Source organism: Cervus canadensis, chromosome 1 (assembly GCF_019320065.1).
Source record: "Cervus canadensis isolate Bull #8, Minnesota chromosome 1, ASM1932006v1, whole genome shotgun sequence".
Classification (NCBI taxonomy): Eukaryota; Metazoa; Chordata; class Mammalia; order Artiodactyla; family Cervidae; genus Cervus; species Cervus canadensis.
The window spans coordinates 91,256,336-91,274,860 of NC_057386.1; the positions used below are offsets into that span (position 1 = coordinate 91,256,336).

General features: G+C 35.8%; 1 long non-coding RNA gene across 3 annotated transcripts in view; it reads right to left on the reverse strand.

Moving 5' to 3' along the window:
- The window catches only part of LOC122453035, a 283,162-nt gene that overhangs the window by 51,951 nt on the left and 212,686 nt on the right, over positions 1–18,525 (reverse strand). For all 3 annotated transcript variants that reach the window (XR_006272928.1, XR_006272920.1, XR_006272921.1), the window contains one exon: positions 12,435–12,706. This is a non-coding gene — a long non-coding RNA (uncharacterized LOC122453035). The remainder of the gene's footprint in view (positions 1–12,434; positions 12,707–18,525) is intronic.

The window sequence follows — 18,525 nt, forward strand, 5'->3', positions numbered from 1 at the left end:
CAAAGTGTCCAGGGGATGAACTAAGCTGGAGTCATCTAGGTAGAAAGTGGGCTTAAGAAGATGGCAACAGATGAGATTACTTATAGACGTATTTGCAGTGAGAGGTTGTGAATGAAAATCTAAAGAACACTGACAATTAAAAGAATGGAGAGGACAATGAACTCATCAAGAGGATTTAAAAAGTAGTGTTAGAAAGATTCCCTGGAGGAGGAGATCACATCCACTCCAGTATTCTTACCTGGAAAATCCCATGGACAGAGGAGCCTGAAGGCTACAGTTCATGGCTTGCAGAGAGTCGAACACAACTGATCGACTGAGCACAAAGACAGAAAGATTAAAGAAACAAAAGCAAGGATAGTGTGATTTCATCAAGCTTGAAAAGACCATTTCGCAAGATGAAGATGCTGAGAAACAAACCAATTAACAAGAACACAATGTCTGTGGGCTTAGTGATGAAGTGGTCACTCCATTTTCAGTGGAATGGTAAGACTGGAAAGTTGAAGTGGTGAGGCTGGGGATTTGAACCTGTGAGTCCAGGTTTCAAGATTGGAGTAGAGGAAATACAGAAATGAGAAGCTATTTATAGAATACTGGTCAATTCAATAAATGATGAAGCCATCTTGACAATGTACAAAATTTGGGGCAAAGAGGTAAGTAAGTGTTAGTGTTAGTTGCTCAGTCGTGCCTGACTCTTTGCGACCCATGGACTGCAGCCCACCAGGCTCTTCTGTCCATGAGATTTTCCAGGCAAGGATACTGGAATGGGTTGCCATTTCCTTCTCCAGGGGATCTTCCCAACCCAGGGATCGAACCTGGGGCTCCTGCACTGCAGAGAGATTCTTTACTGACTGAGCTACAAGGGAAGCTCCCAGGGGGTAAAGAGGTAGATTATGTCAAATCTTTCAGTGAATGGGAAAGACTGACAGGGAGTCAGTAAATCATAGATCCCAGAGGGTGAGCGTGTAATACAGCTGACATTTGAAACTGTACAGGAAGGTTTACATACTCATGAAAGAAAGCGGTCTAACCTTGTAAAAATGTGAGAAAGGAAGACATCGTCCCTATTTCCTGACCTGCGGAAGAAAGAGTAATAAATACTTAAGAGCTAGGCTGATCTCTCCTTTAACTTCCATTTAAATATTTCTTCCTGGTATAGAGTATGTTTCATCTAAATGTTCAATTTGAAGACAATTCATTCAAACTTTGATTAATAAGTCATGGTAGTTATCAATTATTCATGTTCTCAAGGTGACAAAATTAATTTATGCTAGCAAGTGAAAACTTAATTGTTTGACAGTTCTTTCTATGTCATACATATAGTACACTGTACTTTGTTCAGTGTGTTGTCCACTACATTCTTCCTTATGAGCAGAAGATTTATTAGACCAGCATTTCTAAATCATAAAATAAGACAGTCTAATAGCAGGGTCTTTTGAAGTCTTTAAAGTCTGAGTTTGAATATCAAGTTATTGTAGACAAACTATTCAACTATCAAAGTCTTAGCTTTCTCACCGGTGAAATGGAGTTGATAAGTCCTATAGCCATGAAGACTAAATAAAGCAATATTTTGCAAGTGCTTAGTCCAATGCATGTCTCAAATAAAGGGTTATGATTTATAGACTCATTGATCTCACATGCCTACTCCTACTCCATTTCTGATCTATTAAGAACTAGAAAGAAGACTAATCAAGAAAAGGCATAATTTCATCTATGACATGCATTGAGAAGGATCCTGCCTAGAGAACAAATGTTTTGAGCCAACTTTCTTTCAAAGGGGAGCCAGTTCTCATGCCGTCATCCTTGCTCACAGCCATTTGCACTGGTTCCTTCCTTGCCAGAAAATTAAGTTGGCCCTTAGCCAGGCACAGGCATTGATTTTGATTCAAATTCTGGTTGACATGTTTACTTCTAAAACACTTTATTTTGTGATTAGTCAACATAGGTCTAAAGTTTTGTGTGTGTGTGTTTTTTTACCATAAGTATTCATAAATCATTGCCCTGCCATGCTGTCCTTAAATGTGATGACCTCCTTCTATTTATACACATGCCTATATGCCTTTTCTTCTACTGTTTCTCTGATTCTGCCCTTCCCATTTTCTTTACCTACTGAACACTCACATTCTCTTCAATATCCAGATTAAAATTGCCCTACACCACATGTTACCTCCCAGCCTGGGTTAATCATTCCCTCTGCTAAATGCTAGCATTTCCTTTCTCTTTCTGGGGCTCTAATAAACATGCAAGTCACAATTAAAATAATGCTTTTTAAAACTTATATACCTAAAGGGCACAGCCATGTATTTATTTTTGGGGAAAAAAAAGATAATAGAAATGCCTATGTGTTTTTGTTGTGCATCCCTGAGTAAGAATAGCTACTCTAGTATAATATCTATAAATAATAACCATTAGTTTTTAAGTTTTTATTCTCCACTAGACTGTAAGGTCTCTGAAGAGAAAGACCTGGTTCCATTTTTTATATCTACAAAACCCAGCAGGGCACTGTAGAAAACACACTCAATAAACTTTCACTTAATGAATGGATAAGCAGAAATCAATTTTAACTCTATTAGAGCAATAGCTTAGATATTCAATTATTATTATAATTAAGAAAAACTGTAGTCTTTCCAGTGTTACATATTTAGTTCAAGGACTATTTTAAGAATCATCCACTACCTATTGACAAATAATATTGTGGACCCCGTGTAATGATGATATAATGACAGAGAGCAGAGCCTCTGACAACACAAGTTTAGGGTCAAATTGGATGGTGTGGATCAAGAAATCATCACAAAATAAGATTCTCTAGGTAAGATTTTTACTTTTTGAAACTTTTTTGAAATCACAAGCTAAGGAATTTGATTACTTTCTCTCTTTGTCCTTCTTCCCCTGGCTCCCATCATGAAGAAAAAATATACCTCTGGGTAGCTGGACTGGGCACCGTGCTCAAGTACACATCTTGAGAGGCACTGCGCCAACTCAACCATTAGGTTGCAACCAGCGGACACAGAATAAACAGCAGTATGAATTAAAGGGTAGCTAATGTCGTTTTCTGTATCATAAACGCTGAAATTTAGGCAACTGCCGATGGAGATATGGAGAATGTCTTATAGCTTTTGTTGGTATTCATGAATATTCCACATGAATTTGCGAGGGATTCCTCAGACAAAGGAACTGGCAGATATTGGAGAATAAGGAAAATGGAAGAAACACAATATTTAGGCAGAACGAAGATAAAGACACTTTTGTTAAAACATATCAAACCAAAGATTTTAGCAAGAATCTGGTGGCAGAAAAACTGATAACAAGTGCCACTGTAACTGTGTAGCTATACACAATATATATATTATATTTAGGAAAAGGAAAGTTCTAAAAAGAACATTGCTACGTTGTTTAGAAACCTAGGAAAATATGATTTCTTTCTCTAGAAATAAGGTTATTAATTCACCTTTAGTGCAGTTTTGTTTGTTTTTGTTTTTGCCTTGAGGAATTGAAGAATTTAGCTGTATCCATGCTCATAGTGAAGAGATATGGGAAGCTAAACTTCCTGTAGAAGTTGCTTGTGGGGCAGAAGACAGGAACTCCGCAGAGCTTTGGCACAGCTGGGACTGAGAACAACTTGTATTCATGAAACATGTAACACTTCCAGAAAATCAGCTGAGGGAAAAAAATCTCCACGACATCCCACTCTCAATATAGAATAGGGCCTCAAATCACAATTTGAGAAGTATCAAAGGGTGATCTATAAGGACTAGAGAACTCTGGGTCACATATTTGTTTATGCTTATTAGTTACATGATAAACCACACTTATTCCATAAAGTGGGTACACATATTATCAATTAAATCTTTTGTTGCTTTCATAGGTCTTGATTTAATAGTTCATCTTTTATAAGATTAAGGAAAAGTACCTTGATTGAGCTCTACTGATGTTTGCTATCACCATTCTATAATAGTACCCAGGGTAGGAAAACCAATTAGACAGCAATCCTTAAAAACTAGAACCTAAACAAAGCCTGTACAACTGGGTATGCTGCACGGAGGATTATTAGTCTTAATTAATATGAAGAACCTAAGGAGATGGAAAAAGCAGAAGGCATTCTCTCATCACAAACAGAATCACACCCCCCAACATTTACTCTAGCCATATCAAGTTATCCTTGAATGTGTCTTCAGAGATAATGTGGAAGCAAAATGACAAGTTAAATAACCAACCAGAAAAAGGTTAATTTCCTTTTTCTCATCCAAAAGTGAGAACAGGGTGAACTATGTCAGAAGACTTTTCTTTGTTTTCTTAACCATTGACTATACAGATTTATAACCAATTCTTCCTATATTATTATTTAGTTTTATTATCATAACAATTACACATTTTTCAAAGTGAGCAATCATGTCTTTTAGTTTTCATGAATCTCAACAATACCACGTTGTCTATATATCCTCAATGTACAATAGATGGTCACGAAGTTTTCCTTAGCAAATCTTCTTTCTGACTTTGGAGTCACTCCTTAATCATGCAGCAATAACTAGCGAATTAGAAGCGTATGGATCATAAGGGACAGAATTAACCAAAAGAGAAGTAGATCAAGAACCAGCATAATGTCATAAAGCAATTACCCTCCAATAAAAAATTTAAAAAATAAATAACACTGCAGTGAAAAAAAAAAAAAAAGGCTGTTTTGTGGTTCTGTTGGAGATGAATGGGTTAAGTTGTGAACATGTTCTCTTAAAATTTGTGTGTTAAAAGATAACTTGCAACCACTACTAAAGGCGCAAACTTGTTTGGAAGTATTAAAAGTTTTTGTTTAAGAATAATTCGTTCTCTGGAACCCTCTATTTCAGTGGTGTTGCTATGTACAGTGAAAACTCAGGTTGCATGGCCTAAGCATAGACATGCGCAGCATGACCTAAGTCACTTTACTTGCCAAACTGCATTTTCGGTAAGTCTAAGGCTTTGATTAAAATTTCAAGTAATTGTCTTCATTTTATTTTTCCTATTTTATTTGGCAAGTTAAACACTAGTTACTAACAACATAGACATCTTCGGTGTCCAAAATTGTTAAAGCAGATAAATGAACACACACAATCTAAAGATACCCTTAGGAAAATTTTTCTGATGATAAGACAGTAAACAGAAAATCAGTGAGCCTGCATTGTAGATGGTAAACTTAGGATAGGAGAGCTTCCACAAGATGCCGAACATGATATTGAATGGCAGTTCAGTGTGAAAAGTAGACATCATGGAAGGAGAGAAAGAAAATGGTAATCAGAAAGAGAAAACCTATGCACCCCATGATGAAATTGCTAGGTTTGGCAGTGATTTCAGAGTTTTCAAAAAAATGAAAAGAGTAACCCCATGGGACAATAACAAGACATTTAGGATATAACACATTGCAGAAGCCTAAAGGGAAAGACACTTTCTTTAGGCTACCCTTCCGCAACAGCACTGTAAATCCCCTGTTTAGCTATATAAAAGTTCAGCCATCAAAAATTTGGCAACCTAGGGCACAAAAACAGACCCAGAGATCAATGGAACAGAAGAGAGAGCCTAGAAATAAACCCATGCACATCCAGTCAACTGATCTATGACAAATGAGGCAAAAATATGTAATGGAGAAAATAGTCCCTTCAACAAGTGGTGATGGGATAACTGGACAGCTACACATAAAAGAATAAAATTAGAATATTTTCTAACACCATATACAAAAATAAACTTAAAATGGATTAAAGACCTAAATGTAAGGCCGGAAACCATAAAATTCCTGGAAGAAAACATAGATAGAACACTCTTTGACATCAGTCATAACAATATTTTTTGGATCTATTTCCTAAGGCAAAGGAAACAAAAGCAGAAATAAACGAGACCTAATTAAGTGTAAAAGTTTTTTCAGAGCAAAGGAAACCATCAACAAAACAAAAAGACAACCTATAGAACAGAGGAAAATATTTGCAAATGATATGACCAATAAAGAGTTAATATCCAGAATAAATAAACAGTTCATACAGCTCAACATCAAAACAAAAACAACTCGATTGAAAAATGGGCAGAAGAACTGAATAGACATTTTTCCAAAGAAGGCATACAGACGGTGGACAGGAAAAGATGATCAACATCGTTAATCATCAGAGAAACGCAAACCAAAACCACAACGAGATATTACCTCACACCTATAATGGGTATCATCAAAAAGAACACAAATGACAAATGTTGGCAAGGATGCAGAGGGAAGGAAGTCCTTGTACATTGTTGGTAGGAATGTAAATTAGTACAGCTACTAGTTTACTACATACTAATTTAGCTACATAGAGAACACTATGACGCTTCCTCCAAAAACTTAAAATAGAACTACAGAGTCTGTGATGTCACAGAAAACTACCATATGATCTAACAATTCCACTACAAAGTATATATCTGAAGAAAATGAAAATACCAATCTGAAAAGATACATGCACCCCAGTGTGCATAGCAGCATTGATTACAGTAGACGAAGTATGGAAGCAGCCTCAGTGGTCATCAGCTGATAGATGGATAAAGATGTCACCCACTGACCCACACACACACACACACACACACACACACACACACACACACAGAGTAGAATACTACTGAGCCATAAAAAAGAACAGATTTTTGCAATTTTCAGCAACGTGGATCGGCTTAGAGGATATTATGCTTAGTGAAATACATCAGACAAAGAAAAACAAACACTGAATGATATCACTTAGATGTGGAATACAAATACAACAAACTAGTAAATACAACAAAAAAGAACAGACTCTCAAGATATAGAGAACAAACTAGTGTTTACCAGTGGTAAAAGGAAAGTGGGGAGGGGTGAGATAGGGGTAGGAAATTAAAAGGTACAAACTAATATGTATAAAATAAGTAAGATACAAGAATATATTTCACAGCATAAGGAATATAGCTAATATTTTGTAGTAACTATAAAATGGAGAATAACTTTAAAAATTATGAACCAATGAGTTGTATGCCTGTAACTTAGATAATATTGCAAATCAACTGTGTCTCAGTAAAAATTGTTTTATTTATTTAAATATTCCACCTCCAGTGTGTGTGGGGGGGGAGGGGGGTAGAATTTGGCAACCTGAGGAAAAAGAAATTTTCCTAGTCACTGAATGAAAGTAGTTCAGACAGTAAAGAATCTGTCTGTAATGTGGGAGACCTGGTTTCAGTCGCTGGGTTGGGAAGATCCCCTGGAGGAGGGCATGGCAATCAACTCCAGTATCCTTGCCTGGAGAATCCTGATAGACAGAGGAGCCTGGTGGGCTACAGTCCGTGGGGTCACAAAGAGTCGGACATGAGAGGGACAAAGCAGGCTTAAAACTCAACATTCAAAAAAACTAAGAACATGGCATCAGATCCCATCGCTTCATGGCAAATAGAGGGGGAAACAATGGAAGCAGTAAGAGACTTTATTTTCTTGGGCTCCAAAATCACTTCAGATGGTGACTGCAGCCATGAAATTAAAAGACGCTTGCTCCTTGGAAGAAAAGGTAAGACCAACCTAGACAGCATATTAAAAAGCAGAGACATTACTTTGCCAACAAAATTCCATCTAGTCACAGCTATGGTTTTTCCAGTAGTCATGTATGGTTGTGAGAGTTGGACTATAAAGAAAGCTGAGCACCGAAGAATTGATGCTTTTGAACTGGGGTATTGGAGAAGACTCTTGAGAGTCCTTTGGACTGCAAGAAGATCCAACCAGTCCACCCTAAAGGAGATCAGTCCTGGGTGTTCATTGAAAGGACTGATGCTGAAGCTGAAGCTCCAATACTTTGGCCACCTGATGTAAAGAGCTGCCTCATTTGAAAAGACCCTGATTGCTGGGAAAGATTGAAGGCAGGAAGAGAAGGGGACGATAGAGGATGAGATGGTTGGATGGCATCACTGACTAAATAGACATGAGTTTAAGCAGGCTCTGAGAGCTGGTGATGGACAGAGAAGACTGGCGTGCTGCACTTCATGGGATCACAAAGAGTTGGATACGACTAAGTGACTGAACTGAATAAAAACTGTTGTATGCTTGTTCAATATACTTAACAAATCTTGGAGCAAAGAATGGGAAAATGTGACGATTCCTTCAATCAAACACCTTGGGGGAAAAATCTAGCTAATATGCATTTTTATGGTTGTCATAAAGCAGTTTAGTGCTATGGAAAACAATATGGAAATTCCCAAAAAAAATATTTTTAAAAAGAAATTAAAAAAAAAAAAGAAATAGAACTACCATATTATACAGCAATCCCATTTCTGTGTATGTTTACATATATCTGAAAGAATTTATATTAGGATCTCAAAGAGATATCTGTACTCCCATATTCATTCTATTTTGAAATCACAACTCTGTAAATTGCTATATGAATTAGTTAATTCAGAGTTATGTTAAAACTATATGATATCCATTTCCATGGGAAATAATTGGATTTTGAAGAGAGATTAAATAGACATAAGAAAAATATGCTTTCAGCCTGACTCATTAAATATGTATTAGGAATCTCAGATATGAAGATGACACTTAAAAAAAACCACAAAATTGAATAATTTAGTCAGAACTCAAGATTTAAAGTTTAATAAGCTGCTGACTACTCTATTATCTCAAACACAGTGTTACCATGGTCCTTTATTTCTATACCTTTTACTGGGAAAACAATAAATATTAAGAAAAGTATTCTGCATATATGATCAGCAATTGTTGTTCCTTCTTACTCTAAGTCTGGAAAATAATGCATCTGTTTAACATCCTGGCTGCCCTGGTATTCTCATAGAAGACTTTTTTTTAACAGACTATTCCAAGAATATCCTTTGTTTCCTCTTGCTGTATAACATTCAATCCACTGTAAACAATGAAAGCTTAGCCTTCCCCTCTCCTCATTGGTACCCTCTCTGATGAATCAAGAAGCAGAAGCATTATACAGAGTGAAGTAAGCCAGAAAGATAAAGAACATTACAGCATACTAACACATATATATGGAATTTAGAAAGATGGTAATTTTAACCTTAAATGCAAAACAGAAAAAGAGACACAGAAGTACAGAACAGACTTTTGAACTCTGTGGGAGAAGGTGAGGGTGGGATGTTTCGAAAGAACAGCATGTATATTATCTATGGTGAAACAGATCACCAGCCCAGGTGGGCTGCATGAGACAAGTGCTCGGGCCTGGTGCACTGGGAAGACCCAGGGGAATCGGGTGGACGGGGAGGTGGGAGGGGGGATCGGGATGGGGAATACATGTAACTCTATGGCTGATTCATATCAATGTATGACAAAACCCACTGAAATGTGAAGTAATTAGCCTCCAACTAATAAAAAATAAAAAAAAAAGCAGAAGCATTTTGAATGAATGTTTACATATCAGATATTTAGTTTATCAGTTATTTCTTCCCCCAGTATTCTTCCAGAAGCAATCTGGTTATAGACACAGACATGAGGCACTTTTTGTCAGCAGTCTCACTGTCCGTTTGCGTATGTGCTTCATTGTACAGGATGTACGGACTGCGGCTACTATGTTCGGTCATAGTTTCTTTGCTGGAAAATGGGATCTGGTTTCTGTGAGTCCTGACCCTTCATATCTGATTGCCTGAAGAAATTTGTTTCCTTGAAATTCGTCTGTTATTTCGGTACCTTCGCGTTGTCTTAATCCTTCACAGTTTTTCTCAACTGTCCCACCAACTGACTGCTCCTTTTAATGAATGAGGGTACAGTATTGCAGACAATATTTTAGGATAGTCTTTTCAGAATCAAGATGGTCTACAAACATGTTCACTCATATGCTTTACTTTTGCATAGTCTTACAAAGTATGGGGAATAAATTGTGATTTTGTTCTAATATTTCCTGTAAGATCTCACAATTCCTATTGAAAGTTTAGCATGTCTCATTTATTATGTCAGCTCTAAATTCTACATTTTAACAGTTAAATGATCCATATATATTCATATGTAAGCATTCTATAGATTTTAACACTACCAATTTTAACATAATAGAAAACTATTAAGTTTTCTTCAAAGTTATTAAGCAGTTAAATTCCTAAAGGTGTACCTATAAACTCATGAAGACTGAAAATGATATAGTTTTATGCTGCTGACATTTATATTTTGTTTATATGCATAGCCTTCCAGGTTTTGATGGCTATATAATTAATCTAACGTATTTTGAGTAAACTACTGTGTAACAAATGTTGTTATTATTATTCAGCCACTCAGTCCTGTCCAACTCTTTGTGACCCCATGGGCTGCAAGCATGCCAGGCTTCCCTGTTCATCACTATCTCCCGGAGCTTGCTCAAAATCATGTCCATCGAGTCCTTGATGCCATCCAACCATTTCATCCTCTGTCATCCCCTTCTCTCCCTGCCTTCAATCTTTCCCAGCATCAGGGTCTTTTCCAATGAGTAGGCTCTGCACATCAAGGGCCAAAGTATTGGAGCTTCAGCTTTAGCATCAGTCCTTTCAATGAACATTCAGGGTTGATTTTCTTTAGGATTGACTGGTTGGCTCTCCTTACCAGTCCAAGGGACTCTAAAGAGTCTTCTCCAATACCACAATTCAAAAACATCAATTCTTCGGTGCCTAGCATTCTTTACGGTCCAACTCTCACATCCATACATGACTACTGGAAAAACCATAGCTTCGACTAGACAGACCTTTGTTGGCAAAGTGATGTCTCTTCATTTTTATACTCTGTTTAGATTTGTGATAGTACCAAATGTTAGGATGCTGATTTCTAAGCATTGTAATCAATCAGAGGATGACTGAAAGGCTGTGCTTCACATTACATCTGCTGCTTTCCAGGCTGTTGTGACAAGCTATCTGGCATTCACTACACTTACATGAAAAATCACTTGTAGCACAGATGCCATTAGAAGCGGTCTGTACACTGTAAGTTTCAGCACCAGATGGAATGAATGTCTTGTAGACACTGTGTCCTGTAAGATAGTTTCTCCAGTTGCCAGACTCTGGCATCAGTGGTTTCTCTGAATGTGAATTATCCTTCAAAAATTTATTGTACATTATTCTTCCAAAAAATATATCCTTCTACTATATAACAAGGTGAAAATTTAAAGTGTCTGTAAGTAAATACTACACTGGAAAAATGAAAAACCAGGCTCAAAAAACCAAACGTGAATACAGATGGCAGGGAAAGCTCAGGTAACTGTTTTCAGCATAAACCACAATAACAACACCTTACTTACCATTCAAGGAAACACCAAAAAAGAGACCACAGGATATGTAATTCCTCCTCGTGGGGAGCAGTTACATTAACCCTGAGAATTCTATATAGTCGGAACCAAGGAAGTAAATAAAGGTTTACCAAAAATACCCCTCATTTAACTGATTGAGAAAATGAAATTAGGACACTTAGTTATTAGGAGATCTGGTTTGGCAATCTTATTTTGAATATAAATATCTTTCTTCTGAACAACAGTGACAACAACAAAATATAAAATAAGTGCATCTTGAAATATTTTCAGTGTATTTTGTCCATTTGTTTTATGGACTATCACCAGGTTTTTTGGTGTGTTGAAGCAAACAAAATCCATATACTGTTAACATAAAAAATACATTCATTGGAAGTTAAATATGCATTATGACTTATTTGTACTATAACACTGTGAATGGTGAATTTCTCAATTATTTCAATAAAACACTTGCAGTATGACACTAATTCATTTTATGTTTTTAAGTATACAGTTTTAATTAAAAGCTGTTTTTCTGTTTTTTATTCAGTGCTATTAAAAATTCAACATACTACAGTCTGAAAAGAAAAATAATAGTATGCAGGGTTCATTTAGTCTGATCAGAATAGGAAGCCCTCATAACAGGCAACCTCTGGCTTATTTAAAAGTATAATTTTGTTGAACAAACAGATGAATCAAGGCAATTGATTTTATAAGATGTTTAAAGTACTATTATTGAGCTGTTTAGTATAGGTAGCAGCTGTGCAAAACAATTTACAAAGTTGAATTTTTTTCCGTTAAAGAACCTTAAAATTAGGTCCAACTTCTATGCCTATTTTTATTTAAACTCAGTTTGAGGACAACATAGATTCAATCCATTCACAAGTTTATCTGTTAAATACATTTATGAGTTTAATACTTAGTTAAATATGATTTTTAACTTCATATTTAGAAGTGTTTGATTTAGAACATCTCCAGTGAGCGAAAAGGTATTTATAATTCACCATGAAGTGTTTCTATTTCCCACTTTTCTAATTTTTTATGTTTTCTCTTTTCGACCTTAAAATAAGCATACTCTGAGATCACAGATAATCACTTAAGTGCATGTTTCAGTTTTGACTCATACTCCAGCCAAGCATGAAGGCAAAGGATGAAGATAGGGTTGACTGACTCTCCTCCAGAAAGAGGGAGGAGAAAATTCAATATAAACACACCCATTCCAAACACTATGGATTTATGTACCTTTGAAATCCTGGAAAGAGATGAATTCCATGCAGCGTCCCTGGACAGTGTTTGTGCTTTGTAGATGTTGTAGATACGAAATACTTCTCTCTAGATGGCAAAGCTTGACTGGAAACATTATATCTGCCAACTCGCAATTATCCACAGACTATTATTAAATTTGAAAATTAAACAGACCTCTGCCTTCTCTCTTTATTTCACTTATATATTTTTTCTTCTTGCTAAGCTTTTGACAATTTCACCTCCAAGTGGTTTTCCACCAAAATATCTACCTGGAAAAGAACAAAGAAAAAATCAGATCACTCTGAATCCTAAAAATGGACTAGGTAAAAATGATTTGGTTAGAGAAAAAATTAGCTCAGCCAACACCCAACAAATTTCCAAGAAAAATCTTGTCACATCCTGGGTAATAGTTCAGAAAAAAATTTTTTTTTTTCATTTAAACCTCTGAAATTGTTTTAAAAGTCAAAATACCAGGCAATAGCAAGTGACAATACATCATCCCTATTGCCTTATATAAGTAAGGTATAACCTTATAAGAGTTGGCCATTTTTGTTATAATCAAGCAGCCATTTTACTTGCAATGCTGTTTTTTCCTCTAGCTCAGCAAAATAATTTGCCAAAATTATTTATGCCAAATTTATGCCAACTTTCCATAAATTTGGCAAGAGTACTATCACAATTGGGGCTTCTTAGGTGGCACCAGTAATAGAGTTTGCCTGTCAATGCAGGAGACACAAGAGATGCAGTTTCGATCCCTGAGTCAGGAAGATTCCCTCAAGTAGAAAACAGCATTTCAGTCCAGTATTCTTTCCTGGGAAATTCCACAGAGGTGCCTGGAGGTCTAAAGTCCATGAGGCCGCAGAATTGCACAGGCCTGAGGGACTGAGCACACATACTATCACAATTGAATTTCCATAGGAAAGAAATTTTAAAGCATGTTTTCCAAAAGCACATAAAAGTTTAGAAACAAAATATGTAGCTAGGAAGCCTTACTAAAGTGACTCAAGTGAATTTAGTTTTCTTCTATTGCCTAAAAGGCAATATATGAAGAAACTAGATTATACATGTATGCATTTTTTCCCAGCTAAAAATCTCTTTTCCCCTCTTCTTATAAGAGTTCAAGAGAGACCACTCTAGGGGTATATTTTCATAGGCATTTCCTCTAATTCCTACCAGCACCAAGGTATTTTTCTGCTAGCTCTAAAGGAAAAAGGAGAAGTCTAGTCCATGATCTGAGAGTACCAGTTACTCAAATGTTTAATGAAAAGATCTGTGCTTCTCACTTTTTATCCAAATGCCTGGTACTATAAATGCACAAACATAGTCTTGGAATAGGTGACAGAACACTCCAAGGAAAACCCTTGTCCAATTTATTTTAATGAGAAGCAAATGATAAAAAGATGAAAGGCAACTTTTGCCAATTCTCTCTGTCTGACTTTCACTGATATAAATTTATATATGTGCTCAGTGTTAAGAGCACAACCCACAGTGTTGCTGAAATAGATTTTGGTTAACATAATGTATATGATATGGCAATTTTTAATTTCCTTTTTCTTGTTTAGACTTTTCATGCACACCTACTTTCAATGACAGTACTTAAGAACTTTTCTCAATTTTTTGCCAGATATTTCCTATGTGTCTGCTGCTAGTAACATGTTAGTATCATGATGACATTAAAAAACAGATTTGGCACAGGCAAATTATATGTTGTATATAAATCAACTGAAAATAATTTATAATACAATTAATCTGGTCAGAATGCAGGGGAATTTGAAAAGAGAGAGATCTTATGAGGAGTTAAAAAAGAGAACAAGGAATAATCTATAAGAATCCTCACTATATTCCCATATAGCAACCTGACACTTGGTGGTATTTAGAAATTATCTACAGAATGAGTAACAGAGTTTGAGGACTGGGTAATCTAATCTGTACAGTAAGTCACATAAACCGGAACTTGAGTATGACTCCATGAGGAGTTTTATATTCCAAAACTACTTGGTGATAGCCCAGTTCTGATAAATATGAGAGAATTCCAACTAATATCGGAGATACCCCCGAGCCACTGCTGGTGGGGAATCATGGTCAGTAATCTAAAAAATGCCAACAACCATGAGCATTGGATTATGGAAGCCCAAAACAGTATGTTAACCATCAATCTCCTGCCTAACAATGCTTAAGGAATTTTCAGGATGACATTAACAGACTAAAGAGCTGGAAAACAAACAAATATGTCTGACATTCATTATATATTCTTTTCCCTTGATCTTTCCGTTTCCTACCGTACTTCCTCTTGCTCCCACCTCCATCATTGCACTTATACAAGTAAAAGCAGTATTTAACCCTATACAGTTTGAAAACAGTTTATCCTGACAGTAATGTTTGAGTGCTATGCTAAAAAGTACGGTCGAGCCTCTGGTTCTTCCCTAATTACACATAAGGAAAACATTCCATGCAATAAAAGTAGTTTTGTCTTCTCAAAGTTCTGGGAATGATATTTATCCAAAGGCCAAATATCCCATCTTCAGAGCAGAGGCATCATGCAGCTATGGTGTCATCGTAGAATGGAGACCATCCGGGAAAGTGGCCACTTGCCACCACCTCTGGATCCTGACAGAAGCACTGCGTTTCTGTGGGTTTACATTCCACAGCTGCTGCCTGGATGAAGTTCCCGCTAGGATTGTTCACTTAGTTACTTCCTTCTAGCCCATTCCCCATAGAACATGCAAAGGACTAGCACCTGCTTGCTTTGAATGCTGACTGAGGAAAACACAGGCTCCAAGAAAGTTCTTAGAACCTGTGGGGATGAAATAATGCAACTAGGAAGCTACACAGGGTATGCTAATAGGAAGAGTTTCCAGTGGCTTAAGGTTTTGGACAGTTAAACTCAACTGAGAAAGGAAAGGAATTAAAAATGTGTTTAACTATCATTGCAAGATTGACCTGACATAAAAAAAAAAACTTGACTCCTTTTGGGGTAGCAAGCATAGGACTCATTCTATGAAGTTAGTTTGGGTCATTTTAATTCTCTTCAAATAGTTATCTGTGGACAGGTGACTCATTCTACCAAAACTGAGTTGAATTCATAATCCATGACTGGACATTCTATTTACCTTGTTTTCAACAAGTTCTCAAGAAAAAATGCCATATTCTTAGAATTTTCTTTTCTAGTAAAACTGTATCTGAGCTTAACAAAGTTTTGTTTGTTTAGAGTAAAATTTAAACTTTTATAAGCATTTTAAAGTAATTTCTGCTGACTCAAGCTTCACAAGTTTCCATCTCTAAAGAAGGCAATTTGAAAATCCCTCCCAGAGACAGGGCATCACAAAAGAAAACACTCATATGTCATAAAAAAAAAAAAAAACAGCAAATATAAAACCACTCTTTGAGTAAAAGGAGCCTATTCTTTTACACTAATTAGAGATTTATCTGTTTGAGTCTTTTATGCAAAATGAAGAACACAAAACCCAGGTCCTCCTTGAAATAAGTACCTGTTCCCCACCTTCTTCCCATGTATTTATGTGTATATTTACTTTTGTTTTATATTTTAACACATAGTTTTAAAATGAATGTTCGGTATAAAAACTTATACACTATAGACAAGTTAAAAAGGGAAATAAAAATACCTGACACCCTGTCACCAAGGAATAAGCAGAAATAAATTTTAGGTGTTTGAGAAAACACCTAACTAGACTTTTCTCTATATACAGTCTAAGCCTGTTCATTTATGTCTTATCCATGCTACAGGTACACAGATAGACAAAGTTTAGTAGAAGCTTAATGATGATAAAGCATCTATATTTTACAGTTTTATAATCTGCTTGTATTTCATTTAATATTTTTGCATGTCTATAAAATAGAACTACATTATTCATTTTGATATTTGAATCATAAACATGCCAATCTCACTACACTTTTGCCATCACTGGGTATTAACTTTTTCTAATTGGATGGGTAAAAGATGATATTTTGTTTTTAATGTTATTGCATTTATTTGATTTTTAGTCAAATTAGAAAAATTTTTAGATGTTAGTGATTATTTGTTTTTACCTGCTTGAGAAATTGCCCAAACTCTATGTACTTTATTCTATTTAGTGTTTACTTCTGTTCTTAATTTCTTATGGTTATTATATTTGTATATCACTGATATTAAACTCTTTGTATTTTACATGTTTTAAATTATATTAATATAGATAATATTCCTAGACTTTCATTTACAATGTGAATAAATGCACACATGCATGTGTGAATATAAATATAGTATTTATCATTTTCATGAATGGAATTCTCTCTTTAGATTATATGCTTCTTTATCAAAGACTGCAATATTTATTCTGTATTGCACACAGAATATGTGTGTGTGTGCTAAATCGCTTCAGTCATGTCCAACTCTGTGCAATCCTATGGACTTTAGCTCGCCAGGCTCCTCTATCCATGGGATTCTCTGGGCAAGAATACTGGAGTGGGTTGCCATGCCCTCCTCCAGGGATCTTCCCAACCTAGGGATCAAATCTGCATTTGTTAAGTCTGCGTTGGCAAGTGGGTTCTTTACCACTAGCACCATCTGGGAAGCCCATTGCATTCAGAATATACGTTTTCTTAAATTTTGGTGGGCAAGAAACAGTGTCTATTAACAAAGTAATTTGTTACAGAATAATGTGTAGATACAGAAGAAAGAAAGAGGAAAGAAAGAGAAAGACAATGATTGAGAGAAGAGTGAAAGAAAAAGGATTACTTACAAGGATTTTTCCCACTTGGCTTTATGCTTTAATCTAATTGTTATTGTCAGTCAAGCAAAAGACCTGTGAGTAGGTACCTACTTAGAATTCAAAAGTTTTATCACTTATTACCAAAATTTTTTCACAATAGTGACCAAACTATCAGTTTCCAAAGTTGTGTCATCATCTAAGACACAAGCTAAGCTTCAACTGAAAGACTGTCACTGCACAATATTTAGTCTTGGATGTATATTTTCAAACAGAATGATTTATAAAAGCAGAAGACTGGTTCACTCATGTGATGAGCAATATCACTATCTAGCGACCAGCTCTGTCATTATTTTCCCAAAGTTGTTTGGTCACAATGTAGTCAGAAATAGCAGAACAAAATGAGGAGTGATTCCTTAATCCCATCATATAATGAGAGTCATCACTGTGTGATGAATGCTGTGTGCTATGCTGTGCTTACCCTCTCAGTCATGTCCAACTCTTTGTGACCCCATGGAGTGTGCAGCCCACCAGGCTCCTCTGTCCGCGGGGATTCTCCAGGCAAGAATACTGGAGCGGGTTGCCATGCCCTCCTCTAGGGGATCTTCCCAACCCAGGGATTGAGCCCAGGTCTCCCACACTGCAGGAGGATTCTTTACCATCTGAGCTACCAGGGAAGCCCACAATGAATGTTAGATGGCTCCTTTACAACATGACAAATACATGCTAGTTGATCTCATAAGATATATATATATATATATCATAAGATATATATATATATATTTTAGATTGGCATAGCTGTCTCTGTCTCTGTGGCTGTATATGGCTGGTTTTTTTTTTTCAAGTCTTCTATGACTGACCAAAACCATTCTGATTGACATCCCATCTTTTTACAGAAGGTATGTTACTTTGTAGCCCTTCTATCCTAGAAACCATTCTTAATGTACTTAAATAAAAGACTTTAAATAGATCTGTTCTATTATTTAAAGTTTTATTCTCAGAGCACCATGTCATTTCCAAATTATTACAGTATGCATCATGTTATCTCCTAAATATCACTTAAAATAAAATTTCTAAATTATAAAGCAATCTTTCATTTTAGAAGTAACAAAAAATTTTAAATTCTGGTTGTAAGATGCCAGAAAATAGTCATTATGGCAATAATTCTAATATTTAACAGCATATTTATATAATGAGCTATACTTGATCAATCTTTTACAGTACTAGTAATAGTATAGTAATATGATAATATAGCAATAAGACAAATGTTTTAAATTCCTGTTGTTAGTGTATAGAAATGCAACAGATTTCTGTGTATTAATTTTGTGTCCTGCAACTGTACCACATTCATTGATGAGTTTTAGTAGTTTTCTGGTGGCATCTTT